The 19,322-nt window shown below is 47.0% G+C and overlaps 1 pseudogene; it reads right to left on the bottom strand.

Annotated features, from left to right (window-relative positions):
- Positions 1 to 19,322, bottom strand: part of LOC137534269 (zinc finger protein 721-like) — a 377,767-nt pseudogene that overhangs the window by 162,528 nt on the left and 195,917 nt on the right.

The following is a 19,322-nucleotide window of genomic DNA, read 5'->3' on the forward strand; positions in this document are numbered from 1 at the left end:
GGCGGGGACGAGCGGGGAATCGAATCCGGCGCACACGCGGCGAGCGGGGACGCGGCAGGGACGCGGAAGAGGCGATCCGGCGGCTAATCGAGCCGCCGGATCGGAGCCGCATCTACGCGTGTAGATGCGGCTTTAAAGTGGAACTCTTCGCAGCAGTCCAGATAAAGTACTGCTTGTTAAATGCTTTTTTTCAGTAGTTTAGTTTATAACTGCAGTTATAAAAGACAGGGTAGCAGCAGAGCAGGCCTAATTTCTGCACCTTATGCACAGAAAATGGGCCTGTTTGTAGGCTGCTTTATGTAAACAAAGGAAGGTACTGCAGTATAATATCCAGTTTCAGAAGCAGAATCAGTAGGGCAGTGTAACTGCGCTGTTGATGACCATGGGATTTGAAACGCATTTGCAATACATATTTTTATCCTGCAACAGAAGTGCTTTCTCCCAGCTCACTCTTCCCCCAAAACAAAGCCCAGATGGGTGCACACTTCAAAGCCATCTACCCAAAATGATATACAGTGTGCAATAGAACAACGATCCACACACCAACTTCTTGCTGACTTATTCATTCAACAAATGAATAAAGCAATGTAGACAAAAATAATTGCAATTGTTATTAATTTTACTTATGCAGGATGTAATCTATTTACTCACTCAAATATTTTTGTACAACAATTGTACACAGCTTTTTAGAACGCCCTTTTTTAGTGGAAGTGGACCATCATTTCTTCATTGGCGACACTGCCCTATTTCAGCGAGCTGTAGACAGAGCTGGTTCTTTTGTGAAGCAAGGTTAAACACTTGCACCAGGCACAGAGCTTACAGGGGCGACATGTTTGTACTGTGTGTTTACACACACAGCATGCAGTCTGAGTAGGAGGAGAAACGAGAGGAGAGCGAGCAAGGTGAAGAGGTCATCATTAGGGAAAAGCAGCTTGTTGTGTTGTGTGAGGAGTCTGACAGTGAGTGAGGAGGGGGGAAGCAGTAGAGCAGCAGTGTCTCATTTGACTCGTACAACAGAAGGGAGGAGGTGGCATTGCTGTCCTGCTGCATAGGTGAGTGACAGCCTGTCTTGTGAAGTGGAGCTGACTTTACAGGGATTGTTATTAGGCTAAAGCACTCAGAAGCACTGTAAAGAGCCTGAGCTGTATGTTGGAGAACTAAAAGAACCAGCATGCCATGTCCCACTTTACAGTGTGATTTTGGGGGTAATGCTGCCATATTACATGTAGTTCTTAAGATAACGCTGACATATTACATGTGGTTCTTGAGATAACGCTACCATATTACATGTGGATTTGGGTAACACTGCCATATTACAGATTGTTCTGGAGGTAACAGGTCATTTAAAAGAGACACTGAAGCGAAAAAAAAAATTATATAATGAATTGTATGTGTAGTATGGATAATTACTAGGATATTAGTAACAAAGAATACTCTCATATTTTTATTTTCAGTTATATAGTTTTTTTTTATAACATTACATCATTCTCTAATATTTGCAGTTTACACACTATTTAGCATTCTAAATGATTTTGCAGAGCAGTCAAGTGAACTTTTGAACCCCTTCCCTGCAGAGAAAAATAAAATATTGACAGTTGAGATAACAAGCTTCAGAACACACAGCTCTCTGCGACTTTGAAAGTCGTGGAGCTTAATGGATTTTTTGCATAGATAACTGGAGTTTCTTAACTTTTCCTGTACTGGAAACAACATTAGACTTATGTCTCTGCTCCTAAGGTTTTATTTCTTAGCTGTACTACACATACAAATCATATCATCATTTATTTTTCACTTCAGTGTCTCTGTGTGGTTCTGGAAGTAGCGCTGCAATATTGTGTATGGTTTTGTGGCTGTATATGTTTAGGGGCCTAAGAATGTTTGGGGAGAGACCATGGGTCCATTATTTTATGGCTGGCTCCACCCACATCTGTCATGAGCACGCCCACTTATCGGCAGCTTGCAAAAGTAGGGGTGTGGCTTAAACGCCCCTCTTGCTCATCTTCAAAAGTTGGGAGGTATGCAGGGATATTGTTGATTTCTCTATACATATCATATATAATCCTATCTAATAAAATCCCTCTGTCCTTGCGTCATCCTCCTCCTGTCCGTGTGTCCGTGGTTTTGCACTACTGCGCATGTGTAGCCGACAAGAGGAGGAAGGGGACAGAGGGTGCGTGCGGCCGTTGGGGATCGCTGCCGTGTGCTCTCCGCGGCGGGGAGCGCGGCCATGCCTGCGCGCGGTGGGGGAGAGTGGTCATGCGCGCACACGTCTGTGCAGCATGGCTTTTGAGGAAAGCCTAGCAACTATTTTTAAACGGCCTTAGGCCTAGTGATATATATATAGCCATCTTCTTTAATCTGTCCCACGTCGCAACTCACGATGCGTTCCAAGCCGTGTCACGTGACTACTACGCTTCCTCCTTCAACCCAGAAGGAGGAAGTGTTTGTAGTCACGTGACCATGGCTTGGAACGCATCGTGAGACGCAACATGGGACAGATTAAAGGAGACGGCTTCTCGGTAAGTTTAACCCCCTATTGCCTGCCACATCAGCTGCACTAATTATCTGGATGAAATCCGAGTGAAACTCATTCAGATTTCATCCGGAACTCATCTCTGTATGCAGTATTTCAAACTGTGTCATTTGGCTCGGAACTGGGTAGCATGGCGACTCCTACTAGTGGGTGTAGCGTAGCATGACCTCTACGCGTTTCGTCCCGCTCCCTGGGACTTTCTCAGGTCGTCCTATGTCATGACTTATGCTGTCACCGTCCTCTTATACTATTGAAGCTGGCACATTGCCATATAAATGTCATCTAGTGGGCTTTTTTGAAAAGAGGTTTTAGCATATTGATGAATATTAGTGACATCTTGTGGTCAATTATGATATAGCATTTCAAATAGACAAAATATAAATCAAGAAGATAAACATTGCAAAGCTGATTTTTTTATGTCTTATGTCCTATCATATTATCTGAAATGTATCTTCAAAATCAAATACAACTATCCAATTACAATATTGCCACATTATATGAACACATGAAAAGACTATATTAGATCATACCAATTATAAAAAATACTTTTAAATTTAGATGAGACCTTTTGCTCACTAATATAGCGACATATTGTCCAATGTATATCTTTGATGTAATGTGAGTGATATTACTGACATTTTTTGTAAACTATTGGTGAATGGTTTTTGGAATTATTGAATAAAAAATATTGCAATTTTGAGCAGCAATACTGGTATGGGCTTTTCTTGTGTTTTTTAAGAATATATATGTAACGATCATTGTAACACAGAGAGGGTCTGATTACCGGTGATCTGCAGTATCACCGAGAATGCAGATATATACCCGATTATTGATGATCTGCAGTATCACCGATAATCAGATATATCTCTAACCTCTGGACACCTGAGTAAGAAGTGAGTGTTTGGTGTAACAGTAACACGTTGAGAGCTGTACCTCTGGAATAGATACAGCAGCAGTAAGGGATACTGCACAGGAGGAGGATCCTTTCCCAAACCTAGATACTCCCGGGGGAGGAGCTAGGCAGGACGTGGGAAGGTCAGAGCGTGAGTGACACCAATGAGGGGGTGTCACTAACAGCTTTGGGTACTGCCTCTAATAGTTAGGCCAGTTCTCGAGGTCGGGCAAGCCAGGTCGTTAACACACAGACAGATCAGGTACAAAATCAGGAGACAGATGCAGAGTAACAGACAAACAGGGTTCGGCAACAGGGTATCAGATAAAAGAGGTACAGAATCAGAAGGCAGATGCAGAGTCCATCAGACGCGGCGGTTAGCGCGCATGCCCCCGCCGCAGAGGTGCCACAGAGCGGGGCTGGTGTGGCTGGGACACGTAGTCCCTCTAGATTTCGAGTGACGCGCGCGCACACTCAGGCAGGGTTTTTGGGCTAGCCAGGGGTAGTCAGCTGACCAGGCTGGTCAGCTGACTCTGGTTCCTCTCTCCATTGGTGCAGCACTTAGGGAGGTGCTGGAAAGGCTAGTGTGTATATATACTGCTGGTTGTTCACTTGCTTCTTGTCTGGCGTTGCGTTCACATATGTGGGAGCACCCAGATCCGTAGTCAGATCCGCAAGTGTGCCGGGACCAGCTGGAGCTGTAATCCTACACTTAGCTAGATTCTGTTGATAGCTAAAGTACTAGTTTGATTGTGATTATCTGTTATGACCTATTGCCTGCCTGACCAATCTCCTGAACTCTGATCTTGTACTTTGATATTTCTGATACTCTGTTGCCGAACCCCGGCTCGTTTCTAGACTCTGTTTCTGCCTCCTGATTTTGTACCTCGATCTATCTGATACCCCGTTGCCGAACCCCGCCTGTACTTTGACTCCGCCTTTGCCTCCTGATCTTGTACTTTATCTGTCTGTGTGTGTACGACCTGGCCTGTCCGACCTCGAGAACCGACCTTGCTGTTAGAGGCGGTTCCTCGCACTGTTAGTGACCCTTCCTCCTGAGGGTTACTTTCAGACTACCCTTCCTACTGTCAGCCTGACTCCTCCCGTCTTGGAGAGTTCAGGTCTACGGAAGGAATCCGTGCAGTACTCCTGACTGCGCTGAGGCTTTGTCCTAAAAGTGTTACTGTTACACCAAACACTACACTCTACTCAGGTGAACAGAGGTTAGCTAGTATATTGGATTATCAGTGATACTGCAGATCACTTATAATCTGGTATACATCTGTATTCCCTGTGATACTGCAGATCACCGGTAATCAGATCCTCTCTGTGCTTCACCGAACGTTACAGAACGCCAGACCAAAATACAGATGGACGCAAGCACTGACCCTCTAACTGTGCTTGCCACTTCGGTGGATAGCATTCATCAAGCACTGGGCCAGCACAAAGCTTTAATTGATTCCCTTTCAGGCTCTGTGCGAACCCTCCAGACGTCAGTTGATTCAGTGCGATCCCCTCCTAGTGATGACATACGTATGCCTGTACCAGACAAATTTTCCGGCCACAAGTCTGACTTCCGGAATTTCAAGAGTAGAGTGTTATCATACTTCGAGTTGAGACCCCGATCCTCGGGGACTGAGACCCAACGGGTCATTTTCATTAAAACACTATTAACTGGTGATTCCCAGTCCTGGGCATATAATCTGCCTCCCACAGACACAGCTCTGACCTCGGTAGAGGAATTTTTTAAGGCTATGGCCGTGATATACGACAACCCTGACCTTGCGGCAACCTCTGAGCGGAAGCTCAAACTTTTGCGGCAAGGCAGAGGGTCGGTCGAGGATTACGCGGCAGAATTTCGTAGGTGGTCTGTTACCGCCAGGTTTGACAATTTCGCTCTGATGGATTATTTCCTGTCTGGGTTGTCGGAAGAGGTCTCTGACTTGATGTTAACCTTACCCGAGCCCAAGACAGTCGATGAGGCCATAACATCGGCCATCCGAGTCGATCGTCGACTACGCCATCAGAGGCAGACTAGGGGCAGTCACCGTGCCAGGGTGACTTCGTATGCGGCACCTTCTGCTGCGTCCTTAGTAACGGCATCTCCGCCTGTCTCACCTCCTCCGGCCTTGCCCCCACCCGAGCCGATGCAAATTGGGCGATCAAAACTGACCCAGGTGGAGCGAAGGCGGAGAATATCAGAACAACTGTGCCTGTATTGTGCAGAAACAGGGCATAGAGTGCGAGACTGCCCTAACAAGCCGGGAAACGGGTCTGCCTAGGAGTAGTGGGGGGTGACACCCTAGGCACATCATTCTCACCCCAAAAAGAGAAGAAGTTACTTCTCCCCTGTGCGATTACATGGGATACTAAGTCTGTAACCACTGAGGCTTTTATTGACTCTGGCTCAGCGGCTAATTTTATGAATGTTGAATTTGCTCAGGAGTTGGGTATTCCTCTCACTCCAGTAAGTCCCCCCATTCAGGTCACGGCAGTAGACGATTCCCCTCTGCAACGGAATCGTCCCCTGTCACAGACCCCGCAGGTGAAGGTCACGATAGGGGTACTGCATGGGGAACAACTACAATTTTTGGTGTTACACATGTCGACCTCCACTATCATCCTAGGCATGCCATGGTTACAAGTCCACTCTCCACAAATAGATTGGGCTACGGGTCAGGTAACCAGATGGTCCGATCATTGTCACCAACAGTGTTTAGGGAAGGTAACATTGGGTCAGACCAAGATTTACGTGGAGGGTGTTCCCGAGGTCTATTCCGAGTTTTCTGATGTATTTTGCCCCAAGGCTGCTGATCAATTACCTCCTCATCGCCCGTTCGATTGCCCCATCGATCTCCGTGCTGGTTCTATGCCCCCTAGGGGTCACCTGTATAACTTGTCTGGTCCCGAGAAGATGGCTATGCAGGAATACATTCGTGACAACTTGGCCAAGGGGTTCATCCGGCCCTCCCGGTCGCCTGCTGGGGCCGGTTTTTTCTTCGTTAAGAAGAAAGACGGGGGTCTTCGACCTTGTATCGATTACCGGGGTCTTAATAAAATCACGGTAAAAAATCGCTATCCGTTACCATTGATAGATGATTTATTCACGCAGGTCACAACTGCAAAGATCTTCTCTAAGTTGGATCTGAGGGGGGCGTACAACCTAATCCGCATTAGAAGGGGCGATGAATGGAAGACGGCCTTTAACACACCCGACGGGCATTACGAGTATTTAGTGATGCCCTTCGGGTTGTGCAATGCGCCAGCCGTCTTCCAGGAACTAATCAATGAGGTATTCTGGGAGGTATTGGGTAGGTTCGTACTGGTATACCTCGATGATATACTGATCTACTCCAATAACCTCTCCGAGCACAGAGTTCACGTGAAATTTGTCCTGTACAAACTAAGACAAAATATGCTCTACGCTAAGGTGGAAAAGTGTATTTTTGAAGTGACCACAGTTACGTTCCTAGGTTACGTAATTTCCACCTCGGGCCTCTCAATGGATCCTGCCAAGGTCACAGCCGTGCTGGAGTGGCTGCAGCCAGTGGGGTTGAAGGCCCTACAGAGATTTTTAGGGTTCGCGAACTATTACAGGAGGTTCATTAAGGGGTATTCCACGTTAGTTGCCCCCCTTACCAGTCTTACGAAAAAAGGGGCGGATACCAATCACTGGTCTCCTGAAGCCGTGGCGGCATTTGCTCATTTGAAGAAATTATTTTGCTCAGCACCAATTTTGAGACATGTGGACACGTCCTTCCCCTTTATCGTGGAGGTTGATGCCTCGGAAGTTGGGGTGGGGGCGGTGCTGTCTCAACGGTCTGGGTTGCAGGGCAGATTACACCCGTGTGCTTACTTTTCCCGCAGGTTTTCACCTGCAGAAAAAAATTATGATATAGGCAACCGGGAACTTCTGGCTATTAAATTGGCATTTGAGGAGTGGCGCCACTGGTTAGAGGGGGCAGAGCACACAATCACAGTTTACACCGACCACAAGAACTTGGAATACATCGACAGGGCTAAGAGGCTAAGTCCCCGTCAGGCCCGGTGGTCCTTATTTTTTACGAGGTTCAGGTTTATAATCACGTACACTCCAGGCAGCAAAAACGTCAAGGCAGATGCCCTCTCCAGGTGTTTTGAACCAGAGACAGCACAGCCCCCCGCTCCTGAGTCCATCATCCCGCGGAAATTAGTGTTAGCCGCCACGGAGACTTGGGAGGATTGGACAGAGATTTTGGGTCCCTTCCAGCAGGATGTTCCTGAGGGGAAACCCGAAGGGGTAATGTTTATTCCTCTGCCATATCGTTTACAAGTCCTGCAACTCTTTCACGCCCATAAGAATGCTGGTCACCCTGGAGCTGCCAGAACGCAGGATCTGATTGCCAGGTGTGCTTGGTGGCCTTCGTTGGCAACTGATTGCAAGGAGTATGTCAGGGAGTGTGCGGTATGTGCCAAGAGTAAACCCTCCCGGCTGGCACCTGTAGGAAGGTTGCAGCCTTTGCCCACCCCGAGTGAGCCATGGACCCACTTGTCCATGGATTTTGTGGGGGAATTGCCCAGGTCTGAGGGCATGTCTGTTATTTGGGTGGTAGTCGACCGGTTTAGCAAAATGGCCCATTTTGTGCCCCTGAAAGGACTCCCCTCGGCTCAAGAACTGGCCAAATTGTTTATCATTCACGTCTTCCGGCTGCATGGCGTTCCGGAAGACATTGTGTCTGATAGGGGAGTCCAATTTGTGTCTGGATTCTGGAGGGCATTTTGCCACCAAATGGGCATGAAATTGTCTTTCTCGTCAGGCTACCACCCACAGACTAATGGACAGACAGAATGTATTAACCAGTCTTTGGAGCAATTCCTAAGATGGTACGTTGCGGAGGCACAGAGTGACTGGGTGAAATTTCTGCCCTTCGCGGAATTCGCCCAAAATAATTTGAAGAATTCCTCATCTGGGTTTTCTCCATTCCAGATTGTGACAGGGAGGTCACCCAAATTCTCCCCTTTTCCAGTTGTCTCGTCTCCATTTCCAGCACTAGAGGATTGGCAGAGGTCACTCAGGGACAATTGGGGAATTGTTAAGGGGAATTTGCAGAAGGCGTTCCAGAGTCAGAAGGGTCAAGCAGATAAGAGACGGTCCGTGGAATGGAAGTTTCAGCCAGGGGATTTAGTCTGGGTGTCCACACGTCACTTGACCCTGAAGCAGCCATCTGCCAAACTGGGCCCCAGGTTTGTGGGTCCATTTTCAGTGGCCAAGAAGATCAACAATGTTACGTATTCCGTTGATCTTCCCGCCAGCATGCGTGGGGTAAGGTCCTTCCACGTATCCCTGCTTAAGCCAGCAGTCCATGTGGGTCCCACTCCTCCTCCTCCTCCTGTGGTGGTAGATGACCAACCTGAGTACGAGGTAGAAAAAATGTTAGATTCACGCCTTGTACAAAACTCTGTGCAATATCTCGTACATTGGAAAGGGTACGGCATTGAGGAGAGACAATGGGTACCGGGGAATTGAGAAAAAATGTAGAAAGGAGTTTCATGCCCTACACCCCGGGAAACCTGGTAGGAGTTATCCGGAGTCCACTCCTCGGGGGGGGGGGGGTACTGTGAGAAAACGCGGAGGAGCCGCCGCCATGAGCCAGCGGCGGGCGGCTCCTTCCGCGCATGCTGACCCCACACACGGAGAGGTAGCCGCCTCCTCTCAGTATGAGGCGGCTGTCTCCAGGCAGGGATCCACGGAGCGCGGAGAAACCGCCGCATCAGACGCGGCGGTTAGCGCGCATGCCCCCGCCGCAGAGGTGCCACAGAGCGGGGCTGGTGTGGCTGGGACACGTAGTTCCTCTAGATTTCGAGTGACGCGCGCGCGCGCGCGCACTCAGGCAGGGTTTTTGGGCTAGCCAGGGGTAGTCAGCTGACCAGGCTGGTCAGCTGACTCTGGTTCCTCTCTCCATTGGTCCAGCACTTAGGGAGGTGCTGGAAAGGCTAGTGTGTATATATACTGCTGGTTGTTCACTTGCTTCTTGTCTGGCGTTGCGTTCACATATGTGGGAGCACCCAGATCCGTAGTCAGATCCGCAAGTGTGCCGGGACCAGCTGGAGCTGTAATCATACACTTAGCTAGATTCTGTTGATAGCTAAAGTACTAGTTTGATTGTGATTATCTGTTATGACCTATTGCCTGCCTGACCAATCTCCTGAACTCTGATCTTGTACTTTGATATTTCTGATACTCTGTTGCCGAACCCCGGCTCGTTTCTAGACTCTGTTTCTGCCTCCTGATTTTGTACCTCGATCTATCTGATACCCCGTTGCCGAACCCCGCCTGCACTTTGACTCCGCCTTTGCCTCCTGATCTTGTACTTTATCTGTCTGTGTGTGTACGACCTGGCCTGTCCGACCTCGAGAACCGACCTTGCTGTTAGAGGCGGTTCCTCGCACTGTTAGTGACCCTTCCTCCTGAGGGTTACTTTCAGACTACCCTTCCTACTGTCAGCCTGACTCCTCCCGTCTTGGAGAGTTCAGGTCTACGGAAGGAATCCGTGCAGTACTCCTGACTGCGCTGAGGCTTTGTCCTCAAAGTGTTACTGTTACACCAAACACTACACTCTACTCAGGTGAACAGAGGTTAGCTAGTATATTGGATTATCGGTGATACTGCAGATCACTTATAATCTGGTATACATCTGTATTCCCTGTGATACTGCAGATAACCGGTAATCAGATCCTCTCTGTGCTTCACCGAACGTTACATCAGGCAAGCAGAAGGTCATAACAGATAATCACAATTCCTAGTCTAAGGTGTGAAATCCTTAGCCGTCAACACCTAGGAAACTGACTAAATAATTACAGCTAATGTCACAGAATGGACAGGGTCTGAGTGCTACCACGTAGTGATCGCAACGCCAGACACCAGAGAAATGACCAGCACCCAGTATATATACTATAGCGCTCTCCAGCGCCACCCCTAAGTGCTGGACCAATGAAATGTGGTGGAATTGTCAGCTGACCAGCTTGGTCAGCTGACCTTCTTCTGGCTGTCATATAAGCCCTGCCTCTCAGCGCGCGCGTCATTCTGAATCTGTGTGGACTATGAGTCCCAGCTGTACCAGACATGTTTTGCAAAATATCTTTTGAGCCGGATGCGGGAGCCGCCGCACCGCTATCCATGCAAGCGGCGGCTTCCCCGCGTTCCGTCTCCTTATCAGTGGCAAAGTCCTGCGCGCAACCTGTCGCATCCAATGCGGACTCCACCGCTCTGCCCAAGCGGCATGCGGCGGTTTCTCCGCGTTGTGCTGTCGTTTTGGACGCGGAAACAGCCGCCTGACTCTGAGTACTTGCGGCGGCTTTTCCGCGTTTCCTCACAATATAGCAGTCAGGCAGACAAAGGGTCACCAAGTTCTTCAACGTCCCAACATAACGGCCCGTCCGTTTGTTTGCCTTGAAGACGGGCTGAATGCCCGAAACAGCTCTATACCGGTGTCTGACGCCATTTTGTTGGGACTTTGTGACCCTTTATCTGCCTAACTGCAATATATACTTACCTGGTCTGAGGAACTCAGCTATTGATGTCCATTGACCATCTTTTGATGGTTATCTATTTGCCTAATTGTTCCTGGGACTGGTCATATTTTTGTGTCCTATGCCGAAGATTTATTCCAATAAAGAAATGTTGTAAGTTCAGAAGAAATTTGCAACTTGCTGGTCCATGTGGACATTTGTATGATGTCCCTACAATGCCTGGGCATGCTCCTGATGAGGTTGCGGATGGTCTCCTGAGGGATCTCCTCCCAGACCTGGACTAAAGCATTCGCCAACTCCTGGACAGTTTATGGTGCAGTGTGGCATTTGTGGATGGAGCGAGACATGATATCCCAGATGTGCTCAATTGGATTCAGGTCTGGGGAATGGGCGGGCCAGTCCATAGCATTTATGCTGTCGTCTTGCAGGAACTGCTAACACACTCCAGCTTGATGAGGTCTAGCATTGACTTGCATTAGGAGGAACCCAGCACCACCAGCATATGGTCTCACAAGGGGTCTGAGGATCTCATCTTGGTACCTAATAGCAGCCAGGCTACCTTTGGTGAACACATGGAGGGCTGTGCGCCCCCCAAAGAAATGTCACCCCACACCATTTCTGACCCACTGTCAAACCAGTCATGCTGGAGAATGTTGCAGGCAGCAGACCTTTCTCCACACCGTCTCCAGACTCTGTCACGTCTGTAACGTGCTCAGTGTGAACCTGCTATTCAGGGTATTATGATTGGTAAGCACCAATATATAGAGGAATTAGGTGGCCCTTCAGAGTGCACAGTAGTGAGTGCAGCTTGCTTATATTGCACACCAAACTTTTTTAGTTGTCTCAGGAAGAACAGCCTCTGCTGGGCCTACTGTGTTGTGGTGGAGTTCTCCTATTTCAGGTCATCTGCGATGGTAGTTCCAAGAAACAGGATGCTTTGAACCCTGGAGAGCTTAGTTCCATTGATTACGACTAGACTGAGGGAGGCTGCTTCCTAAAGTCCATAGTCAATTCAACAGTTTTTGCTTCATTTAGGACAAGCTTATTGACTTTACACCAGTTGCATATTTGCTCGAAGTTGTTAAAATCTGTGACACCTGGCTTTTTGGGGACTGAAATGATGGCAGGTTCTCAGGCAGATTGAGGAAACACCATGGTTAGGCCAGGGATCTAGGGGGGAGGCAATCAGTCCTCTCGGAGGATGGGTAGGTACTCAAATCTACAGTAGAACCTGTTGAGCTCTTCATCTAGTTTGATGCTCAGGGACGGGGCGGCCTTGAGTTCACGGTTTAGGATGTTCATGGCTTCCCTGAATTCTTCTGAGATTCCAGACTTATGTGCTTCCTCCTTGTTCTTACAGATATGGCATAGCTTGTTGCTGAACCAGGGCTTGTTATTGGGACTTTGAAGGTTTTAGTGGGGATGCATGACTCCTCGCAGAAGCTGATATATGAGGTCACATTCTCAGTCCATACATCCAGGCATGGAGCCTCGAGGGTTGACCAAGTCAAAGCACTCCTGAAGTTGTAGTTTTGCCTCCTCTGTCCACTTTGTGAGAGAGGTTTCTTCTGTATGTGGGGATGAGGTGAACTAGGCAGTGGTCAAAGTTGCCCAGGACTGCCTGTTGAGTGGCCTTGAGGGCTGTGTAGCAATGGTCCAGGGTGTTTTGGTTTCTGGTGGGGCAAGTAATATACTGTTTGTAGCGAGGCATCTCCTGGCAGAGGTTTGTGCAATGAAAGTCTCCTAAGATGATAAAGAGAGGGTCCAGGAGGGATGTCTCTCACAGTGGGATAATGAGTATGTGCTGGGTATTCTTGGCATTCTTGGTGTTGGCATCAGGGGATGTAGATTCCCGCGAGTACGGAGGAGGAGAACTCCCTGGGAGAATACTATGGCCTGCAGTTAATGAGTTAGAGTTCAATGTTTGGTGAGCAACTTTTGTTCTGGATGGTCATGTTAGTGCACCAAGTATCGATAATGAAGAAGTATATACCACCACCTTTTTTTTTTCAGAGAGTGCATGGTTGCAGTGTGCTCAAAGAAGGCTCGATCCCAGCAAATGGAGGGAGGTGTCTGGAATGTTGTAATTTAGCCAGGTCTCAGAGAAGCAGAGGACGGGGAGTTTCTGCCAATTGAGTGTTTACTGCTGAGTAGTATAAGCAGTTCTTCTATCTTGTTACGGAGAGGGGATGGTTGGGATGGGTGAGCGCAAGCTCTTCTTCTTGAGTCTTACTTGTGCGCCAGCCCTTCTCCCCATGGGGCTACATTTTCCAGGGGTCCCCCAACCCTTACTGGTGAGAAGCAAAATGTGGGTAGAGACTGTGTCCCACATGGGTAGTGCTTGGGCTTGGGACTCCCATGTTAGTAGCTCTGCTCTGGAGTAGGTGATGGTACATAGGGTGTGGTAGATACTTAGGTACATAGGATGATAGATAGGTAGTGGGTTATCTGGGTGATCATTGCAGTTTAAGTGATGTGAGGGTTAGCAATTGCAGGCAGTCAAAGGCAGAACATCTTGCATTAGGCTGGGCAATGCACAGGTCAGATACAGCAAGCGGAGATAGCGATATTATACAGGGTGGACCAGTGCAGCAAACAAAGATAGTAGTTGCACAAGTATATTACGACCAGCCTGCACAGAGGTCCGATGCAACGAGCAGAGGAAGTAGGTGGTACAAATGGAGTTTAATCTAGCCAGTGCAAAAGGGGGAATGGTAGCGTAAAAGAAAATAAACTGGCCAGTGCAGAGGTCTGGAGCAGCAAGCCGCTGGCTTTTAATTTGCCAAGTACAAAGGTTTGGTGCAGCAGCAGAGATGGTGATAAAGTGCAGAACTTACAAGGTCCAGTGGCAAGCAGAGTCAGTGAGCATGAGCAAAGGTAACTGAATGGAATGGAGTGAAGTGGAGGCTCCCCATTTTTGCTGCTGGGCGCTGGGCAGCAGCAGAGAGCTGGGTTCCTGGGTCCTGCAGCAGCTGAGGAAGGAGCCCAGTGAGGCAGCGTGTGGATCAGCAGGACACCCACGGACTGAGCATGGTAACCAGTGATCAGTGGTCTCCACCCGGGCACAGCAGGAAGGCAGTAGCAAGGTGGCAGAAGTGGCGAGACCTCGAACCGGAGGCCAGCAGCAGTAGACTTTGTGCGTGGGCGGCATTTCTGATGTCGGCACACCCAGGGCAGAGAACCACGTGTGTGGCTGGCCCGAGGGAACTCAGCAGCGATGTCTCAGCAGGTGGTGAATGGCAGGCCTTGAGGCAGCTGGTACCAGCTGGGGCTGGTTCCTGCCGGGTCGGATGGTCAAACTCCAAGCCGGAGGTTTGGGGGGGCCACAGCTGGGGCCACACAGGGAGGAGAGGTGAGCTGCTGGAGTCCTCGAGGCAGCAGGAGATCCCCAGTAAGGGCTTGTTCACACTAGATGCGCTTTCGGCCTTATTTCAAGCGCAGGCGATTTTTAAAATCGTCCCCACAATGCTTGTGAAGTGAATGTCTATGAGAAGGTTCATATCAGCGCAGTTTGAGAGGACTGATTGCCTCCCCCGTATCTCCCTGGCATAACCATGGTGTGTCCTCAATCTGCCTGAACAGAACGTGATGTGAATAAGCCCTAAGAGGGGAGAATTGAGAGGTGAGGAATGCCCTTCCGAACTGAAAAATATACTTGGATATACTAAAAAAAAATACGAAAAACACAAGCAAAACAAAACAAAAAACCGGTGGGAGCCAATGTGACTAAGGCTGCCCCTCACAGAGCCATTTTGATTTTACATACAATATACAGTATAAGCGCCAATATAATCTGGCTACTTTTGCAGATGACTTATTTTATGTGACAAATCTAGGAATCTATTAAGCAGTTTGAAAATTTGAGTAATCTTTAACTCACAAAATGTGAAGCTTTAAATCTGGCTGTTCCCCCTAGAACCTGTTCTATTTTATGTGTGGCTTTCCCTTTTATTGGAAAGAGGGTGAGGGCCCTTTCACACTGAGGCGGTGGGGTGCGGTACATTTACTGCACCCCACCGCAGCCTAATAAAAGTCTATGGGAGGAGTTCACATTCCCCACGTTGCAGTACTCTGCGCCGGAAGTGGCCTATCTAATGCGTGACCATACCGACGTTACTGCGTGGCTCCTGTGTCGACCTGCCACGATCTGCCTGGAAGTCATGTAAGTCTATGGTAATGCGTGTGTATTTAGAAAAAACCTGCAGCCATTTTTAGCATCACGCATGCGCGGCAGTGTATTTTACCAGCACCACACCGCCAATCTGCAGTGTGAAGCTGGCCTGAAGCCGCTTATATGGGACCTAAATTGAGGAAGACTCCTGACCATTTGTTCCCTAAAAATGTTTGTCCTCATTTCCAGAACTGAAGACGATCTATGCCAGTGATGGCTAACCTTAGCACTCTAGCTGTGACAAAACTACAAATCCCATCATGCCTCTGCCTCCCTGAGATATGCTTAGAGCTGTCAGAGTATTGCAATGCCTTATGGGACTTGTAGTTCCACTACAGCTGGAGTGCCAAGGTTAGCCATCACTGATCTATCCTTATGGGATGCTGTGCTTCATTCTTGGACTGGACGAATAAACACCATCAAAATGGATGTGATGCCCCGCCTCCTATACCCCTTCCAATCCCTCCCTATACATATGCCCCCATCATTTTGGAAGAAAATTAAGACTGTGGATTAAGTATATTTGTAGAGGATGTCAATCTAGATTGGCCACCAACCTGCTACACAAGGCAAAGGAAGAACATGGATTGGCTCTGACCGACCTGAAAGTCTACCGGATGGCTACTCGTCTTACCAGTTTGAGACACTGGGCTCTGATGTCTAAGCAGTGGGTGCTATTGGAGAATTACATGTCTGATGGTTTAGGGTGTGTGCACACGTCCAATTTTGATTGGCCAATTACTGACCAATTTTACCACTCCCATGTGGTATGGGAGTATTTCTACACAATGTTTTCATGGTATTCACAATGTGTTAGCCCTCATACAGCATGAAAGTGGTAAAATTGGCCAATCAATATTGGATGTGTGTATGCACACTAAGTGAGAGTTTTCCCTTGGTTTTTGAGATGGGCTAGAGTGGTCTTGAAGCCATCACTTTCATGCTATACATGTGTTACACTTATGGTCGAGCCGTACACGATACAATCATATTGATTTTCCAATGTTGTCAATAAAAAATATCAAATTGAAAGAAAATCAAATAGAAAATTTTTTTTCAGTCGTGTAAAAATGATTGATTTTCCAATTTTTTTTTAAATAAAGATCTGTTCAGATGAGCTGGAAAAATCAGGTTGATTTATTTGAAAATTGAATGGTGTATGGTAGGTTTTATAAAATATTCTATTACATGTAAATTAAACACAGAGGAAAGACAAAAGGCATTAATGAGTGCACACCCATCCAGAGTTGAAATTGGTATAAATACTTTATTTTAACACAGCATACACCAGGGGTCCCCAAACATTTTGGGTTGAGGGCCAGGTCAACATATTTTAGACTGCTGGGGGGGGGGGGGGCAGAGTATACATAAAATGATGTAAAAGTATTTGTGGGGCAGACAGCGAAGCATACCCAGGTGACAACCTGCAGTCCAATTGGACAGCAGTGTCACCTGATGTGAATTTGATTGGAGACCAGCAATTTACTGCTTTCTGGCTTCCATGTGGATGGGTGGTGCCAGCACTGCTATTCTATATGCGGACAACTAATATTTAAAGATGTAGCTGACCGCATCTACAGTGATGTGAAAAACGATTTGCCCCCTCCCTGATTTCTTATTCTTTTGCATGTTTGTCACACTTAAATGTTTCTGCTCATCAAAAACCGTTAACTATTAGTCAAAGATAACATAATTGAACACAAAATGCAGTTTTAAATGATGGTTTTTATTATTTAGTGAGAAAAAAACCTCAAAAACCTACATGGCCCTGTGTGAAAAAGAAATTGCCCCCTGAACCTAATAACTGGTTGGGCCACCCTTAGCAGCAATAACTGCAATCAAGAGTTTGCGATAACTTGCAATGAGTCTTTTACAGCGCTCTGGAGGAATTTTAGCCCACTCATCTTTGCAGAATTGTTGTAATTCAGCTTTATTTGAGGGTTTTCTAGCATGAACCGCCTTTTTAAGGTCATGCCACAACATCTCAATAGGATTCAGGTCAGGACTTTGACTAGGCCACTCCAAAGTCTTCATTATTTTTTTCTTCAGCCACTCAGAGGTGGATTTGCTGGTGTGTTTTGGGTCATTGTCCTGCTGCAGCACCCAAGATCGCTTCAGCTTGAGTTGACGAACAGATGGCCGGACATTCTCCTTCAGGATTTTTTGGTAGAACAGTAGAATTCATGGTTCCATCTATCACAGCAAGCCTTCCAGGTCCTGAAGCAACAAAACAACCCCAGACCATCACACTACCACCACATTTTACTGTTGGTATGATGTTCTTTTGCTGAAATGCTGTGTTACTTCTACGCCAGATGTAACGGGACATGCACCTTCCAAAAAGTTCAACTTTTGTCTCGTCGGTCCACAATGTATTTTCCCAAAAGTCTTGGCAATCATTGAGATGTTTTTTAGCAAAATTGAGATGAGCCTTAATGTTCTTTTTGCTTAAAAGTGGTTTGCGCCTTGGATATCTGCCATGCAGGCCGTTTTTGCCCAGTCTCTTTCTTATGGTGGAGTCGTGAACAGTGACTTTAATTGAGGCAAGTGAGGCCTGCAGTTCTTTAGATGTTGTCCTGTGGTGTTTTGTGGCCTCTCAGATGAGTTTTCTCTGCGCTCTTGGGGTAATTTTGGTCGGCCGGCCACTCCTGGGAAGGTTCATCACTGTTCCATGTTTTTGCCATTTCTGGATAATGGCTCTCACTGTGGTTCTCTGGAGTCCCAAAGCTTTAGAAATGGCTTTATAACCTTTACCAGACTGATAGATCTCAATTACTTTTGTTCTCATTTGTTCCTGAATTTCTTTGCATCTTGGCATGATGTCTAGCTTTTGAGGTGCTTTTGGTCTACTTCTCTGTGTCAGATAGCTCCTATTTAAGTGTTTTTTTGATTGAAACAGGTGTGGCAGTAATCAGGCCTGGGGTGACTACAGAAATTGAACTCAGGTGTGATAAACCACAGTTAAGTTATTTTTTAACAAGGGGGCACTTTTTCACACAGGGCCATGTAGATTTGGAGGTTTTTTTCTCACTAAATAATAAAAACCATCATTTAAAACTGCATTTTGTGTTCAATTATGTTATCTTTGACTAATGATGATGAGCAGAAACATTTACGTGTGACAAACATGCAGAAGAATAAGAAATCAGGAAGGGGGCAAATAGTTTTTCACATCATTGCATAAGTAATACATTTTGTATGTGGGGGGGGGGCGGTAAAAAAGCCTCAGGGGGCCACATTCAGCCCGCGGGCCTTAGTTTGAGGACCACTGGCATACACACTGCATTAAATACTATGAAATATGTTAAAAACTTTCACACCCTCAAACCACCAACATAAAATTATGCCTAATGAGACCTGAACTACTGAATTATGTTTTGGACTACAAGACTCACTTTTTCTCCCCCAACCTCCAACTTGCCGCAATGTCAGGGACTTGCTGTACTGTGCCCGTGCAGAGGAGGACACAAAGGGGCATAGAGGAGGACACAAGGAGGACAGAGGCGGACATAGGCGGACACAGGAGGTACAAGGGGGCATGAGGTACAAAGGGGGCATAAGCCACAACATGCCCGTTCACCATGGATACACCAGGTTTAGTATATATTTTTTCCCCCTGGTTTTGTCCTCTAATCCTAGGTGCGTCTTAAGCGTCCCATATACATATATGCAGAGCAGCGGCAGCAGAGTGCACATACTGGGTCCTCTATGCTCTTCCCATATACATATATGCAGATCAGCGGAAACAGAGTACACATATAAGGTACTCTACTCTCCCACCTATGAACATATACAGCGCTGCCCATAATTATGCATACCCCCGGCAAATTTTGACTTAAAGTTACTTTTATTCAACCAGCAATTTTTTGACAGGAAACAACATAGGTGTCTCCAAAAAATAAGACGATATACAAGAGACATTATTGTGGGAAAAAATTCTCAGCTTTTATTTACAATTGAGCAAAAAGGGTCCAGTCCAAAATTATTATTACAATAGAAAGGCCAATAATCAATAGAAAAGCCTTTTTTGGCTATTACAGCAATCAAACACTTCCTATAATTGCAGATCAGCTTTTTGCATGTCTCCACAGGTATTTTTGCTCATTCATCTTTAGCAATGAGCTCCAAATATTTCAGGTTGGTTGCCATCACCCTGATCTTTAGCTCCCTTCACAGGTTCTCAATTTGATTCAGTCAGGAATGGGCCACTCCAAAAC

Source organism: Hyperolius riggenbachi, chromosome 10 (genome assembly GCF_040937935.1).
Source record: "Hyperolius riggenbachi isolate aHypRig1 chromosome 10, aHypRig1.pri, whole genome shotgun sequence".
NCBI lineage: Eukaryota > Metazoa > Chordata > Amphibia > Anura > Hyperoliidae > Hyperolius > Hyperolius riggenbachi.